At 40.2% G+C, this 14,859-nt stretch overlaps 2 pseudogenes; both read left to right on the top strand.

Moving 5' to 3' along the window:
* The first annotated feature begins 5,546 nt into the window (after positions 1–5,546).
* LOC101047375 (small ribosomal subunit protein eS26 pseudogene) lies at positions 5,547–5,981 on the top strand (annotated as a pseudogene).
* An 8,189-nt stretch (positions 5,982–14,170) lies between these two features.
* LOC101034429 (small ribosomal subunit protein uS17m pseudogene) lies at positions 14,171–14,558 on the top strand (annotated as a pseudogene).
* The last annotated feature ends 301 nt before the right edge of the window (positions 14,559–14,859 follow it).

Genomic DNA, 14,859 nt, shown 5'->3' with positions numbered 1-14,859 from the left:
CTGTTCATACCCCTTGACAATTTTCCTGTTGGGCCATTTGTTGGTTTTTAACTAATCAGTAGTCTTTACATATTCTAATACTAACCCTTTATCACTTATATTCATTTATTCATTCATTCAACAAGTATTTATGTAGTATATACTATATGCCACACACTATTTGAGGACAGAAGGATGTGGCAGTCAGCAAGACAAAGTCCCTGCTCTCAAGGAGTTTGAATTCTAGTGGGGAGATAGTCAATAAAAGAGCAAATAGATATAGAATATCAGGAAGTAATAAGTTCTATGGAGATAAAGCAAACGGAGAAGATGAAATGATGATGGTTTTCTTTTCAATAGGGTGGCCAAGGAAGGCCTCTTTGAGGAGGTGACATTTGGACAGACACATTAATTAACTGAAGAAGAGAGCCAGATGTATATTTGAATGAAGAGTTTTTTTCCAGGCAGAGAAAAATCAATTGCCAAGGGCTGGGATAAAAGCAAGCATGTTGCAATTATCTATTCCTAGACTGAAGTTTGCTTTTTCATCTTATGATTTGTCTTCTTGTACACAAGTTTTAAATTTTTAATGTAGTATAGTTTAGCCAGATTTTCCTTTATGTATGGCTTATCTAGCTGCATTTTTTAATGAAATCCTTCCTTATTACAAGGTCATAAAGATATTTGCCCTGGCCAGGCATGGTGGCTTGTACCTGTAATCCTAGCATTTTGGGAGGCCAAGGCGGCTGGATCACCTGAAGTCAATAGTTCGAGACCAGCCTGGGCAACATGGTGAAAACCCATCTCTACTAAAAATACAAAAATTAACTTTGGGAGGCCGAGGTGGGTGGATCACCTGAAGTCAGGAATTCAAGACCAGCCTGGCCAACATGGTGAAACCCCATTTTTAAAAAAATAGTGATAATAATACAAAAATTAGCCAGGCATGGTGGAAGGCGCTAGAATCCCAGCTATTTGGGAGGCTAAGACAGGAGAATTGGTTGAGGCAATTCTCAACCAATTGTGCAGAAGTTGCAGTGAGCCGAGATCACACCACTTTCCTCCAGCCTGAGCAAAGAAGCCAAACTCCATTAAAAAAAAAAAAAAAAAAAAAAGATATTTGCCTATGCTGTTGTCTATAAGTTTTTAAGTACTTGTCACATTTAGGTCATAAAACCACTTTGAGCCAGGACAGGTGGCTCACGCCTATAATCCCAGCACTTTGGGAAGCCGAGGAGGGCAGATCATGAGGTCAGGAGATCGAAACCAGACTGGCTAAAGTGGTGAAACCCCGTCTCTACTAAAAATGCAAAAAATTAATTGGGCATGGTGGCATGCGCCTGTAGTACCAGCTACTCGGGAGGCTGAGGCAGGAGAATCGCTTGAACCCGGGAGTCGGAGGTTGCAGTGAGCGGAGATCATGCCACTCTACTCCACCCTTGGTGACAGAGCAAGACTCTGTCTCAAAAAATAAAATAAAATAAAATAAAATAAAATAAAATAAAACCACTTTGAGTTTGTTTTTGTATACAATGTGTGATTGAGATTTTATTTTTTCCATAATAATAACCAGTGGTTCCAGCAACATTTGTTAAATAATTCATTTCCCCACTGATCATGTATTAAGATTTTCTTTACATGTGGGTCTACTTCTGGGCTCTCTGTATTCTGTCCCACTGGTCTATTTTTCTCTGTACTGCCTTAATTACTATAGCTTATAAGCGGTGTTGCCATTAGGTAGGGTATATTGTACTGCTTTAATATTGACTTGGTTATTCTTGGTTCTATTTAGAATTTTAATTGGAATTGCATTCAATCTCTAAATGAATTTAAGGAGACTCTGCATTATTACATTATTAAGTCTTCCTTTACATGAACATATTTTGTCTATTAACTTAGGTTTTCCTTGATATTATTCAATAAAGATTTATACTTTTCTGCATGTAGATCTTGTACATCTTTTATTAGATTTATTCCGGGGTGTCTTTTGTTTTTTACTGTAAACTCTATTTGGTACACTATTGATTTTTTATATTGCTCTTATAACCTAAAACTATGCTTCAATACTTTATATATGCGTTTGTATTTTCTATGTAGACAGTCCTGTCATCTGCAAATAACAAGCTTTGTTTCTCCTTTTTTGATCCTTACTTTTTATTTTTCTTTTCTTACTACACTAATTGCAACCTACAGTACAAGGTTGAATAGAAGTGCGGTTTTTGCTCCTTTGGATTATTGTGGTGAAGTCAATTAATAGTTTCCTTAAGTTAAATCACTCTTTTATTACTGAGATAAACCCACCTTGGTCATAGGTATTTTCAATGCATTATTCATTCTGATTGCTAGTATTCTGTTTTAGATTTTGGCATGCATGTTCATAAGTGAAGTTAGCATGTCATTTTCCTTTCTCATAATATCTTTGCCTGGTTTAGCATGGAGGTTATGCTAGCCATATAAAATGAGTTGGGGGCGATTTAATGCAACAGTTTATATAGCATTGAGATTATCTGCTCCTTGAATATCTGATAGAATTCACCTAAACAACCAACTATTTAGTGGATACGTGGTGGGTGGTTGTTGGTTGACAGATTTTAACCACTGCTTCCACTTAGTTCACCATCATAAGTCTGCTCAGTTTCCCCATTTTTTTCTTTAGTCAATTTTGGTAAATTTTAGCTTTTTATAAAATTATCCATTTTGTTTAAGTTTTCAAATTTAATGGCATAAAGATGTTCACAAAGTTCTCTTATTTTTGTTTCAATATCCTATCTACTGTTACTTTACACCCATTTTTGTTTTTGTTTTTGTTTCTTTGAGATGGAGTCTCACTCTGTTACCCAGGCTGGAGTGCAGTGGCATGATCTCAGCTCACTGCAACTTCCACCTCCCAGGTTCAAGCAATTCTCCTGCCTCAGCTTCTCGAGTAGCTGGGGCCACTGGCATGCACCACTACACCTGGATACTTTTTGTATTTTAGTAGAGACACAGTTTCACAATGTTGGTCAGGCTGGTCTCGAACTCCTAACCTCAGGTGATCCACCTGCCTCAGTCTCCCAAAGGGCTGAGATTACAGGGGTGAGCCACCACACCCAGCCCCATTTTCTTTTTTTCTTCATTGATGACCCTGAATTTATGGATGAGTAGGTGATTTCTTTATGGTTTATCTCTTGATTTATTCAGATCGTTAATGTCTTTCAGTGAAGTTTTACAAATTTATTCTTAAATGCTTTTTTTCTCTTGAAAGTGGCCTTTAAAATAAAACTTTATTTTTGTGTATAGTAACCCTATTTATTCTATTTTTTAAACTTTTAAATTCAGGGGTACACGTGTAGGCTTGTTACATAGGTAAATGTGTGTCATGGGTGTTTGCTGTACCGATTATTTCATCACCAGGTATTAAGCCTAGTACCCATTAGTTACTTTTCCTGATCCTCTCACTCTTCCCACCCTCCATGCTCCGAAAGGCTCCAGTGTGTGAAAGTCCCCTCTATGTGTTCATGTGTTCTCATCGTTTAGCTCCCACTTATAGGTGAGGACATGCAGTATTTGGTTTTCTGTTCCTGCATTAGTTTGCTGAGGATAATGGCCTTCAGCTCCATCCATGTCTCTGCAAAGGACACACTCTTGTTCTTTTTCTATAACTGCATAGTATTCCATGGTGTATATGTACAACATTTTCTTTATCCAGTATATCATTGATGGACATTTAGGTTGATTCCATGTCTTTGCTATTGTGAATAGTGCTTCAATGAACATACATGTGCATGTGTCTTTATAAAAGAATGATTTATATTCCTTTGAGTATATACCCAGTAATGGGATTGCTGGGTTGAATGATAGTTCTACTTTTGGCTCTTTTAGGAATCAACATACTGCTTTCCACAATGGGTGAACTAATTTACACTCCCACCAATAGTGCACAATTGTTCTCTTTTTTCTGCAACCTTGCCAGCATCTATTTTTGTTAGTTTGTTTGTTTTACTTTTAGTAATAGCCATCCTGACTGGTGTGAGATGGTATCTCATTGTGGTTTTGGTTTGCATTTCTCTAATGATCAGTGATATTGAGCTTTTCTTCATATGCTTGTTGGCCGTGCATATGTCTTCTTTTGAAAAATGTCTGTTCATGTCCTTTACCCACTTGTTAATGGGGTTGTTTTTTTCTTGTAAATTTGTTTAAGCTCCTTATAGATGCTGGATAATGGACTTTAGTCAGATGCATAGTTTCCAAAAATTTTCTCCCATTCTTTAGGTTGTCTGTTTACTCTGTTGATAGTTTTTTGCTGTGCAGAAGCTCTTTAGTTTAATTAGATCCCCTTTGTCAATTTTTGCTTGTGTTGCAGTTGCTTTTGGTGTCTTTGTCATGAAATCTTTCGCTGTGCCTGTGTCTTGAATGGCATTGCCTAGGTTGTCTTCCAGGGTTTTTATAGTTTTGGGTTTTACATTTAAGTCTTTAATCCATCTTGAGTTAACTTTTGTATTATATGGTATAAGGAAGCTGTCTAGTTTCAATCTTCTGCATATTGCTAGCCAGTTATTCCAGCACTATTTATTGAATAGGGAATGCTTTCTTCATTGCTTGTTTTTGTCAGGTTTGTCAAAGATCAGATGGCTGCAGGTGTGCAATTTTGTTTCTGGGTTATCTCTTCTGTTACCAGTGAAGGGTGTCCAGGTTTTTGGTGTTTTGAACAAAGAATTGGACAAAACGCTCAAATAAAGAAAGGAAAGAATGAAGCAAGGAAAGCAGAAATTTATTGAAAATGAAAGTACACTCCACAGTGTGGGAGCGGGCAGAGCAGTACCTCAAGGGCAGGGATACAGAATCTTCTTGGGTCCAAATATCCTCTAGAGGTTTTCCCATTGGCCACCTGGGAGGCAGAGAACCTAAGGCCATTTCACGTCGACTTCCTAGAACTAAATTGGAAGGAAAACCCTAACTTTCCACACCTAAGCAACAAAAAGACCAGAGGCTACTCCCTTTGCAAACCCCCACATTTTCTTCTTGGCAGATGGGAAATTGAAAGTACCTCTGAGGCCGGGGGCGGTGGCTCAAGCCTGTAATCCCAGCACTTTGGGAGGCCGAGGCGGGCGGATCACAAGGTCAAGAGATCGAGACCATCCTGGTCAAAATGGTGAAACCCCCGTCTCTACTAAAATTACAAAAAATTAGCTGGGCATGGTGGGGCGTGCCTGTAATCCCAGCTACTCAGGAGGCTGAGGCAGGAGAATTGCCTGAACCCAGGAGGCGGAGGTTGCGGTGAGCCGAGATCGCGCCATTGCACTCCAGCCTGCGTAACAAGAGCGAAACTCTGTCTCAAAAAAAAAAAAAAAGAAAGAAAGTACCTCTGATTGGTTGCTTTTTGTCTTTTGCAAACAATCAGATATTTGCATGGCTTAAAGGCAAGCAATCAGAGGCTGAAGTGAAGTTACAAAGTTGCACTTCTATGCAAAGAAGACTTGGCCCACAATCGGTCTACTGGTTGCTGCAGAAATCAAACATCAAGAAAGTGAAAGGGAAAAAAAATTAAGAACAGAAATTGATGGCTTTTCTCTGCTGCGAGCTTCTAAAATGACAAAGAAAAGAAGGAACAACGGTCGTGCCAAAAAGGGCCGCGGCCGTGTTCAGCATATTCGCTGCACGAACTGTGCCTGATGCGTGCCCAAGGCCAAGGCCATTAAGAAATTTGTCATTCGAAACATAGTGGAGGCCGCAGCAGTCAGGGATATTTCTGAAGCGAGCGTCTTTGATGCCTATGCACTTCCCAAGCTCTATGTGAAGCTACATTACTGTGTGAGTTGTGCAATTCACAGCAAAGTAGTCAGGAATCGATCTCGTGAAGCCCGCAAGGACCGAACACCCCCACCCCGATTTAGACCTGCAGGTGCTGCCCCACGACCCCCACCAAAACCCATGTAAGGAGCTGAGTAAAAGATTGAAGACAACTATTCTCTGGAGAAAAATAAAATGGAAATTGTACCTGAAAAAAAAAAAAAAGAAAGAAACTGCTAAGCCAAATCAAGAGGAACAGCAAAATAAGGATATTAATAAGAGGAACTGCAGACAGCAAGCAGTCAGAGGCTGAAGTTACAAAGTTACACTCCTATGCATACATCTGATTGGTTGCTTTTCGCAATTTGTACTTTAAATTTCTCATCTGCAGAGCAGAAAGCGGGGGTGGGGGGTGGGGGGGGGTTGCAAAGGGAATAGCCTCTCATCCTTATTACTTAGGTGTGGGAAGTTAGTGTTTTCCTTTCAATTTAGTCCTAGGAAGTCAGTGTGAAATGGCGTTAGGTTCTTTGCCTCCAGACCCTATTCTCCTGCCTCAGCTCCATTAAAATGTGTGTTTGTTTTTGTACCAGTTCGTTTCCATTCTTATTATTTGTCTTTTCTCCTTTTTGCTTTCATCAATCTAACAGAATTTTCTGTTTTTCGAACAACCAGGTTTTCATTGTATTTTTGTCTGTGAATGCATTTGCAGGATAGACTTATGAAGGCTAAGCCACATTTAATTCTCTACTTAGTCAATAACCTTTGTTAGAATAAAATTATATGAGAAGAAATACCAACTGTAACAATAATCTGTTAACATAACAAATATATGAGATCAAGCCAATCCTGACATATCTAGCATGTATATTTGTCAACTTTATAGTCATATAAAAAACTAGTATTTTATTTTGCTGTTCCTCAACTTGGCTTAGTATGTTATTTTGTCAATTTCTGTTCTTAAAATTTTTTTCCCTTTCACTTTCTTGATGTTTTATTTCTAATTTCTTAAATCATTAGTCTTTCACCTTCTCTAATATAAGAATTTAAAACTCTATATTTTCCCTAAGTACCTCCTTAACTGCACTCTTTATATGCTCTGATATTTTGTATTTTCACTGTCATTCAGTTTTAAATATTTTCTAGTTTCCAGTACAATTTCTTCTTTGACTCATATGATATATAATTATAAACATCCAAGTATACATGGCTTTAAAATTATCTTCTTTTATTATTTTAATATAATTTCATTGAGGTCAGAGAATATTCTTTCCATGATAATATTTGGTATTTGTTATTTTGTTTTCAAGTTAGGGATCAATTTTTTAAAATGTTGTATGTGTGCTTGAAAAAAATATGTATTATCTAATTGATAGATGTGTGGGTCTATGTATGTCCACAAGAAAAATCCTGTTGTGTTTTCAAGTATTTTATACCCTTACTAAGTTCTCATCTGCATTTTCTCTCAAATATGAGGAGAAATGTGTTTTTTAAAATTTCCTATTTGTGTGCATTTAGCCTTTTCTTCTTGTGATTTTGTCCATTTTTACTTTATTTTTCCTCATAATGAAAATACACACAAGTTTAAAATTGTTATACGTTTTGATGAATTGTTTCTTTCATCATGATGTAGTAACCATATTTATGCCTAACAGTGTTTTCTACCTTAAAGTTTATTTTGTCTGATATTAATATAGTGCCACCAGTTTTCTTTTGATTATGCTTCCCAGATATATTTTTCTTTTGTCTTTTTACTTTCAAACTTCATGTCCTTATATTTTAGGTGTCTCTCTTATAAGCAGTGTATAGTTGGATTTTTAAAACACAGTCTGTCAATATATACTGTTCAACTTGTAAGTTTCATCTGTTTACGCTTGTCATTACTGGTTTATTGGATTTCTTTTTACCACCTTAATTTGTGGTTTCTATTTACCCTCTTTATCTTCTCCTGATTTTACTATTTATTTGTGCTTGTTGTCTTAGTGCTATTTTTAATCTATGGCTGGATTTGGGGAGAGGTTGAGCAAAAGGTATTTGTTTTTACTAGAATCTTTTAAATTCACTTTTACATTTTGTAAGGTTTCATTTAGTTAAAACAAAATCATGTTATCCATAAATTCACTTGACTTGGCGCAGTAAACAGTAAAACACTGCAATACAGTAGAAGCGAAAGGATGAACATGGCACCACTGCCAAACCCTCTGTACTATGGAACTTCCAGTCTTCTTCCAGGATACCTTGTATCCTGTTTCTTACACCAATGGTCAGACATAAGACTGAGTGAGGATGCCAATGATAGCAATCCATATATTAAATATTGATGCCTTACTCTTTGGTTTCAAAATATAAATGCATATTCTAATATTTTTATCTTACTCATCAAAAGAGCTGGTGTTATGGGTTGTGTTGTATCCCCCCAACAAACAGATATGTTGAAGCCCTAACCCCAGTACCTCAGAATGTGACCTTATTTGGAAATAGTCTTTACAGAGGTAATCAAATTAAAATGAGGTCATTAGGATGGGTTGGTTTTTTTCTTTTTTTCTTTTTTTTTTTTTTTTTTTTTTTTTTTTTTTTTTGAGATGGGGGTCTTACTCTGTCACCCAGGCTGGAGTGCCCAGCTTACTGGGCTCAAAAACATGCCAGGCTCGGCCGGGCGCGGTGGCTCACGCCTGTAATCCCAGCACTTTGGGAGGCCGAGGCGGGTGGATCACGAGGTCAAGAGATCGAGACCATCCTGGTCAACATGGTGAAACCCCGTCTCTACTAAAAATACAAAAAATTAGCTGGGCATGGTGGCGCGTGCCTGTAATCCCAGCTACTAGGGAGGCAGAGGCAGGAGAATTGCTTGAACCCAGGAGGCGGAGGTTGCGGTGAGCTAAGATCGCGCCATTGCACTCCAGCCTGGGTAACAAGAGCGAAACTCCGTCTCGGAAAAAAAAAAAAAAAAAAAAAAAAAAAAAAAAAAAACATGCCAAGCTCAAGTGATCCTCCCACCGCAGCCTCCTGAGTAGCTGGGACTAAAAGCACATGCCTGGCTAATTTTTCTATTTTTTGTAGAGATGAGGTTTCACCATGTTGCCCGGGCTGGTCTCAAGAGATACGCCCACTTCAGTCTCCCAAAGTGCTAGGATTACAGGCATGTGCCACTGCACTCAGCCTAGGATGGGTCCTAATTCGGTATGACTGATGTCTTTATAAAAATGGAATGTTTGTGCACGTTTGTTCACTGAAGCACTATTCACAATAGTAAAGACATGGAATCAACCCAAATGCCCATCAGTGATAGAACAGATAAAGAAAATGTGATACATATACACCATGGAATACTAAGGAACAAGATTATGTCCCTTCCAGGGACATGCATGGAGCTGGAAGTGATTATCCTCATCAAAATAACACAGGAACAGAAAACCAAACACTGCATGTTCTCACTTATAAGTGGGAGCTGAACACACGGACACAGGAAAACAACACACACTGGGGCCTGTTGTAGGGGGTATGGGGAGGGAGAGCATCAGGATAAATAACTAATGCATCTGTGCAGCAAATCACCATGGCACACCATGGCACGCGTTTACCTGTGTAACAAACCTGCACGTCCTGCACATGTATCCCAGAACTTAAAATAATTTTTTTTTAAGATGGGGTTTCACCATGATGGCCAGGCTGGTCTTGAACTCCTGACCTCAGGTGATCCACCCACCTCAGCCTCCCAAAGTGCTAGGATTACAGGCGTGAGCCACCGCGCCAGGCTTAAAATAATTTTTTTAATGGAATGTTTAGACAGAGATTGAGATGTGGGGAGAAAGCCACATGAAGAAAGATGAAGGCAGAGATTGATTGAAGCAATGCATCTACAAGCCAAGGAATGCCAAAGATTGGCTGCAAACCCCCAGAAGCAATGAAAGATGCATGGAAAAGATTCTCTTTCACAGACTTCATAAGAAACTGCCCTTGCTGACACCTTAATTTCAGACTTCTAGTCCCTAGATCTGTGAGACAATACATTCCTGTGCTCAGTTTGTGCCACTATGTTACAACAGCCTTAGGTAATGAATGCAGCATTAGTTAATGAAGCATTGATGTTATCCACCATAACACTGGACTAGATGTCCTTAAGGACACTTCTTTACTTCTCTAATACAAAATATTTAAAATGGTTCAATTCAATGATAGAAGACAAAAAGTTGTTGGAAATATGTTTAATTCATTTATTCATCAATAAATATTCATTGAACACACTATATGGCACTTGCTGGGGATACAGCATGGAACAAAACAGACAATCCCCTACCCTGGTGGAGTTTACATGCTAATGAAGGAGACAGACATGAAACAAACGATAAATAAGTAGGCACAAACTTGTTAAGTGACATTAAGAAAATACAGGGTGTGGCTGGGCGAAGTGACTCACGCCTGTAATCCCAGCACTTTGGGAAACTGAGGTGGATGAGTCACCTGAGGTCAGGAGTTCGAGACCAGGCCAGGTAACATAGTGAAACCTCATCTCTACTAGAAATACAAAAATTAGCGGGGTGTGGTGATGCATGCCTATGGTCCCAGCTACTTGAGACCCTGAGATAGGAGAATCCCTTGAACCTGGGAGGTGGAGGTTGCAGTGAGCGGAGAAAGCATCATTGCACTCCAGTCTGGGCAACAAGAGTGAAAATCTGTCTCAAAAAAGAAAAAAGAAAGAAAGAGAGAGAGAAGAAAGGAAGAAAGAAAGGAGGAAAGGAAGAAAGAAAGAAGAAAGAAAAAGAAAAAAGAAAGAAAGAAAGGGAAAGAGCCGGGCGCGGTGGCTCACGCCTGTTATCCCAGCACTTTGAGAGGCCGAGGCAGGTGGATCACAAGGTCAAGAGATCGAGACCATCCTGGTCAACATGGTGAAACCCCGTCTCTACTAAAAATACAAAAAATTTAGCTGGGCATGGTGGCGCATGCCCGTAATCCCAGCTACTCAGGAGGCTGAGGCAGGAGAATTGCCTGAACCCAGGAGGCGGAGGTTGTGGTGAGCCGAGATCGTGCCACTGCACTCCAGCCCGGGTAACAAGAGTGAAACTCCATCTCAAGGAAAAAAAAAAAAAAAAAGAAAGAAAGGAAAGAAAGAGAAAGAGAGAAAGAAAGAAAAGAAAATGCAGGGTACTAGGAAAGAGTATCAGAAAGCACTCACAGACGTCCTCTCTGGAGAGATAATATTTAAACTGGAAGTTTAAATATAATAGGAGAGGCAATCCCAGAGCTGGGCTTGTTAATAGAAGCCAGTTATAAGAGCCAAGTGGCTGTGTTTAACTGCTCAAAGCCAGAAGGCTGCAATTACCATAATGACTAGCAATCAGAGGAGCAGTCAAAGACACTTGACCACGGAGGAGTCAAGAGGAGTAATAGTGCATGATGTCCCTAGAGGCAAGATAGGTGGACTGCCAACAAGATATTAATTACATAATTTTTTAAGTGGCAATAGATGAGCAGGAGGTTGAGGGTCAACACCCCTATAAAAAGCCATGATCTCCTGCCTAGTTCCTGGACCTGAGTCAGTTATCAGACTCAGGACTCATTCACTGACGAGGTGGCTAGGTCTCCTGGAAGAAGAACCCTACATCACCATGGCAATTATAAACCATAGCTTGAGTCCTTCCCCAAAAAAGACCTAAGACTTAGATGACATTTAGAGACTACTGGAAATTGATATCTAGGGACCCAAAAAGTCTAACAAGGGATTCCAGGTAATAAGCAAGGAGGTAGAACACAGATTTGGATAGAAGATAGTTTACCAATAAAGGAGTACTCTCCTGGTATACAGGATTTAACACCCTAGGAAGGACCCTGGAAGATAGCACGAACACAATGCTAGGATAGATCCTAGAAGCATGAAAAAACATGTCTGAAACTAAGGTGCAGTAGAAATGCCTAAATTGCCCTGGCAGACAGTGAGGAAAGGAATTAGAAGGCTTAGGGAGGTGGACATGCTGGATGCATATGTTATGTGAGGCCAGAAGACCCACTGGAGGATTCTGTTGTACAGAAGGACTCAGGGAACATCCAGTTCACCCAGTCCATGAGGAATGTGCTGGAGAGAGGGATGCCAGCATCACCAGTAAATTCAACGTGGCTCTCCTCTGCAGGCCAGAGTGGATGGTAGGAGGGCAATCACAGAGCTGGGCTCATAGCTATCAACAGGGACGATAGGGCCTTTTCCATCCTAGAAGGGCCAGCAATGCATTCTCACAGGATGGACGCTCATTCTGAATATGGTTTTGCCTTTCCTGCCCACAGAATCTCATCCAGCACCACCATCCAGGGGCTTAAGAAGTGCCTGACCCACACCACGGATCCAACGCAGCACAGCATCCAAACAGGGAATTTATTTCATAGCAAAGGAAGTTAGGGAGTGTGCCTGTGACCATAGGATCCTCTAGGCATGTCACATTCCACACCATTCATAAGTAGCTGGCCTGACAGAGCAATGGAATGACAAGGAACAGCTAAAGCACCAGCTCAGAAGCAACACTCTGCAAAGATGTGGTAGCATCCTCCAGGATGCAGTGAAAGCACTAAATTAGAGACCTCTATATGGCACCATCTCCCCAAGAGGAAAAATACATGGGTGCAGGAACCAAGGGGTGAAAGCAGGAGTACCATCATTCTCAATAAACTCCTAGTAGCAAGACATTGTGCTTTCAGTCTCCACAAGCTGGGGCTCTACAGTGTATGAGGTGGGCGCACTCTTGCCAGGGGCATAGCAGGAGTCCCATTGAACTATACACCACAGCTACCACCAGAGCATTTTGGAGATCAGAGACATGGGAAGCAAGAATTAGAATACTCTGTTATAAGGTGCCTGCATTACTCATGGAGCAGTGTAGTGTTAGTTGAAGGTTGACTTGCATTAGTTTCAAATGTACATTACAGGCCGGACATGGCGGCTCCTGTGTGTAATGCTGACACTTTGGGAGGCCAAGACAGGATGATCGCTTGAGCTCAAGGGTTTGAGACCAGCCTGGCCAACATGGTGAAAACTCATCGCTACAAAAAATACAAAAATTAGCTGGGCGCCGTGGCATGCATCTGTAGTCCCAGCTACTTGGGGAGCTGAGGTTGGAGGATTGCTTGAGTCCAGGAGGTCGAGGCTGCAGTGAGCCAAGATCGCAACACTGCACTCCAGCCTGGGTGCAAAGTGAGATCCTGTCTCAAAAATAAATAAATTAATTAAAATGTATATTATAAACTCTAGAGCAACCATTGTAACTGATACATTAAGAGAGGAGAAAAAATGGAATCATACATTATAAAGGAGAAAAAAAAAGAAAAAAATGGAATCATACAAAAACCTCACTTTAAATCAGAAAAGGCAGAAAAAGAAGATGGGGAAGAAACAAAGAACAAAAGCAATTAATAGAAAACGGTTATTAAAATGGGTACAAATACACACTTAGAAGAAATAAGACCTGGTTTTCGATCATCAGTGGAGTGGCTAAAGTTAACGTGAATCAATTGTACATTTTTTTTTTTTTTTTTTTTTGAGACAGAGTTTCGCCCTTGTTACCCAGGCTGGAGTGCAATGACGCGATCTTGGCTCACCACAACCTCCGCCCCCCAGGTTCAAGCAATTCTCTTGCCTCAGCCTCCCGAGTAGCTGGGATTACAGGCATGTGCCACTATGCCCAGCTAATTTTGTAATTTTAGTAGAGATGGGGCTTTCTCCATGTTGGTCAGGCTGGTCTCGAACTCCCGACCTCAGGTGATCCGCCCACCTTGGCCTCCCATAGGACTGGATTACAGGCATAAGCCACTGAACCCAGCCAAAAAAAAGTTATTTAAAAAATGTGAAAAAAAATCAGCTGGGCATGGTGGCTCGTGCCTGTAATCCCGGTTATTCAGGAGGCTGAGGCAGGAGAATTGCCTGAACCCAGGAGGCGGAGGTTGCAGTGAGCTAAGATCGCGCCATTGCACTCCAGCCTGGGTAACAAGAGCAAAACTCCGTCTCAAAAAAAAAAAAAAGTGAAAAAATAATAATAAACCTATGCTGTTTATAAGAAATCCACTTTTAATATAAAGACATATACATATTAAAAGTCAAAATATGGTGGCTTACACCTGTAATCCCAGCACTTTGGGAGCCTGAGGCAGGAGGATTGCTAGAGCCCAGGAGTTTGAGACCAGGCTGGGCAACATAGTAAGACCCCATCTCTACAAAAAAAAATTAAAATAAACTAAAAAGGTAGCCTCAGATACACACACACACACACACACACACACACACACACACACACACCAAGAGAAAGTTGGGATAGTTATATTTCTATCAGATAAAGTAGGTTTCAGAACAAGGAATGTCATCAAGAATAAAATGGGGATCACACTGACCAGTGCTCCACAGGTCAGGTGGCTGTATAGTCGTGGCAGAGGGGACCATAGCCACATAATGTCCATAGTTCGTTCATCTATCTATGCCAAACAGATTGTGGGGAAGGTGATTGGGACAAAAATGCAAAAGACTGCTAAAGTGAGAGTGACCAAGATTGTTCTGGATCCCTATTTATTAAAGTATTATAAGCGAAAAACCTACTTTGCTCCAATGCCCTTCAGCAGTGTGCAGCTAGGGATATCATGCTTCTCTAAGCTTCACCTGTTCCACGAACAAAGCATGTGAAACATGAACTGGCTGAGATCATTTTCAAAGTTGGAAAAGTCAGAGATCCAGTGACAGGAAAACCCTGTGCAGGAACTAGGTACCTGGAAGTCCGTTGAGTTTGGAAACCAACCAGCTAAGCAAAAATCTGGAGGAACTCAGTGTCTCTTCAGCACAGTGAAGGGGGAGTGGGAGAAGGAGCTAAAGGGAAAGATTTACATGTTTATTTTATGGAAAAAGAAATTTTTCTAAGTTTCATCACAAACTGTGTCCAGTCTCCCTTGTGGTATTTATGAAATACCTAAAAGCAAATGAAGTAAAAGGCATACTATGGTTTTTCATAAAGGATAATGGTCATGCTTCAAATTTGCTTTTCAGTGAACATACTTTCACATTACACTAAGTATGTCTAGAAATCGGTTGCATTTTGTAAGATCACTGTTTTAGAAGGTTTTGTTTTTGTTTTTTGAGACAGGGTCTCA

The sequence above is a fragment of the Saimiri boliviensis genome, chromosome X, assembly GCF_048565385.1.
Source record: "Saimiri boliviensis isolate mSaiBol1 chromosome X, mSaiBol1.pri, whole genome shotgun sequence".
Taxonomy (NCBI): Eukaryota; Metazoa; Chordata; class Mammalia; order Primates; family Cebidae; genus Saimiri; species Saimiri boliviensis.
The sequence above is the reverse complement of the archived record's forward strand: the minus strand, read 5'-3'. Positions and strand labels throughout refer to the sequence as shown.